The sequence below is a fragment of the Sorex araneus genome, chromosome 5 (genome assembly GCF_027595985.1).
Source record: "Sorex araneus isolate mSorAra2 chromosome 5, mSorAra2.pri, whole genome shotgun sequence".
In the NCBI taxonomy this organism is placed as follows: Eukaryota; Metazoa; Chordata; class Mammalia; order Eulipotyphla; family Soricidae; genus Sorex; species Sorex araneus.
In genome coordinates, this window is record NC_073306.1 from 84,008,326 (window position 1) to 84,011,475 (window position 3,150).

Here is a 3,150-nt window from a genome sequence, read left to right on the forward strand (position 1 = left end):
TAGCAACTTTGGACTGTTAAAGCATTTATCTCTAGGAAAGAGGCACTGAAAGCCAGTGGGAGATGGGAAACTGAGACCCACCCTCTGAGCCTGCATCAACCTTTCCACCAAGAGGATTCTGGGATGGACAGTTTAGGGCTGGAAGAAAAGGATGCAGTGAGTCACTTTCAGGAAGCCTTTAGTATAATTCAACTCCCAGCCGCATACTCCCTTAGTCCTTTCCTCATCCTCTAAGGAAATGAAGACTTCTTGTTTGTTATTTTTCCTTTGCCATGAAGTTCCTCTTTAAAGAGAGGTAGAGATAAGAATAGAGAGGTAAATACATCTTATACTCATTTGTAGTGCTAGTTTCTCTTACTCTCTGCTCCTCTGTTCCATGGGGAAACATTTCAGCATTTCAGGGTCCAGGACACTCAAGTACCCCACGAAACTCGTTGCTCCCCGCCTTTCCTCGTTGGGATCCTGGCCCTTTAACACCCTCCCAGGTGATTCACCTTCCTTCCTCATTCCTTTGTTAAGGACCCAACATTCCAAGGCAGAACCAGTCAGCCAATCACAGCCCTGCAGAGCTGGCTTGCGCCTTGAGATTGGTTGAAGCAGTGGTTGGCGGGAGGCTCACCACTCAGATCTATAGGAGGCTGGGGAGGGGTGGTGGTGTTCCTGGGAATTGGCTCTGGGAAAAAATGTGTTCTGGGGCTGCTCATGTTTTTGAAGAGATTCTTCAAGTTGATAGAGCTGGACTCGGAGGGGCGTCTGGCTTGGGAAGTCTGTAGTTGGGAGGCAAGCTGTAATCCCAGCTCTCTGGGTCTCCTGGGAGCTTGGGTGCCCCCTCCTCACCTGGTCCCCCCCCAGGATCGGGCGTGTAAAATTGACTGAGTTCCCAGGCCTCTTCCAAGAAGCCTTTTCCAGCAGCCCTGAATCTCTCCAGTCTCAACATTCTGCTTTCCCGACGTCGGAAACAGCCGGAAAATAAACACCCCGATGACTAAACGGTTTCTCCAGCTAGAGCCTGGGGAAGCACTAAAAATAGAGGCCACAAGTTAGGGGAGGTTCCCCACTTGAGGGAGGTGAAGTGGGGGGGCACGTTCCCATCCCAGTACTGCCTCAGCCCTGGGTCTGGCACTGGCCTCTGTTCTCAGAGTTCTTGAGGACAGCCAGATGGGCGGCTCCCGCCTACCCCAGGGCTCTTTGGACCAGCGAGCCCTTCCTGACAAGGAGAGTCATCTTCTGGTGCTGGGATCCCGAACCCCAGGTCCAACAAGAATCAGAGCAGCTCCATTTGAGGACAAAATGGGATCCTGTTTAAGTCAGGTTTCTTGGATGAGTGGCTAATTGAAAGGGATGGAAACTGAGGCTAAGGGGACAAGTTTGCTGTCATCTGTCCTAAGACATCTCAGATAAACATCCTAGCAGCAGATTAGACCCTTCAAGGTCTAAAGGGTTGCAGTGAGACCCTTCCTTGAGTTCGCCAGAGACAGTCTCCTCCTAAGCCATCTTCAAACATGAACTAATTTAATTTCCATTCCAAATTTATGAGCTGGGGGGCTGGAGTGATAGCACAGCGGGTAGGGCGTTTGCCTTGCACGCGGCCGACCCGGGTTCGATTCTCAGCATCCTGTATGGTCCCCAGAGCACCACCAGGGGTAATTCCTGAGTGCAGAGCCAGGAGTGACCCCTGTGCATCGCCGGGTGTGACCTCCCCCCAAAAAAAGTAAAAAAAAAATTATGAGCTGGGTACTAGTATCATCATCTCCAATTCAACCGTGAGGATCACCAGGTTTTGGGGTAATATGCTGGTCGGTGTTCACTGTTAACAGATGAAATAACCATCTGAACCAAGGCACCTTGACCACTCCAAAGGTGATGATGCTTCTAGGGGCCAAAGAGACAGTACAGCAGAGACAGCCGACTGGGGTTCAATCCCTGTCACTACCAAGCATCATCCCTGAGCACAGAGCCAGGAATAAGCTCTGAGCACAGCCAGGTGTGGCCCCCAAACCAAAAAAATAAAACAAAAACAAACCCCAACGGTTATGCGCCTAATGAGCAAGATGCACTGCCTCTCTCTTCTCTGCTGCATATATAAGGCTCTTGAGCACTTAGAATCCAGGCTTAGGGTAAATCAGACCTAGCCAGATACAAATCAGGGCATGTGAAGAAGTGACTGCCCTTCTGTTATGTGAGATTCCTTGAGTTCTAAGCCAGATTTTATTCTTTCCTCAAGCTCCAGGTCAAAAAACAGCAGACCTGTAGGTAATAGGGCTGTCAGAGCAAGGCTACAGGGTCAACTGTCCGGTAAGCATGGCACCCACATTCCTGTAGTTACAGATTCACCACACCTGGGGGAAACCAGGAATTTAGTGTTTTTTTTTTTAATTGTATTTTAAAAAAAGCTACTACTGCTTTTTTAATGAGATGCTTTGGGGCGTTTCCTGTGCTGGGGGAAATTAGGGTCCCGCCCCTTTAAATTGCCCCCCACGGCTCTAAGTGCTCTGGGGCCCCTGCAGGCACTGGGGATTAGGTCACCTAAGAACTATGAACTGTCGCTTTAAATGACTGGGCGTCTGCCGAGCCGGGCCCCGAGAGGGAGGGGGGCTGTCACAGGTAGAGGGAGCAAACGAGCTCTCCAGGTAACCCCCCAGAAAAGAAAGAGTCCCTTTAAGTGGGGTACGGCGCCCGCTAAGTGGGGGAGATGTCATCTCTCCAGCGCTTAGCGTCTACCCTTAATTTCTCTACTTAGCTCCCCACCTCCCCACTCTCCCGGGCTCGCGGCTGGGGGGCGGCGCGCGCGTGTGCGCGCAGCCCAGAGGCGCCCCGGAAAGGTGCTCCGGAGCGCGTGGTGGCAGCGGCCGGGGCATCGTGGGGCCCGGCCGAGCCCTTTAAAGGCCTCCGCGTCTCGCCGCCTCCCTCGGCCCGCGCCCGGCCCGGGCCAGCCTCGCTCCTTCCCCGCCCGCACGCGGAGGGATCCGCCGCTCCCCGCGCCGCAGCCGCGCTCCGAGGGCGCCGGGGTGGGGGCCGGCTGGCCCGGCCCGGCCGGCCCGGGGAGGCGAGGGGCGGGGCCACGTCCGGACCCGCCCCTCACGGCCCCGCCCCCGCCCCATGAGCTCCTCCCATTGGCCCCCCGCCTGTCCATCAGCCCCGTTTCCCCCA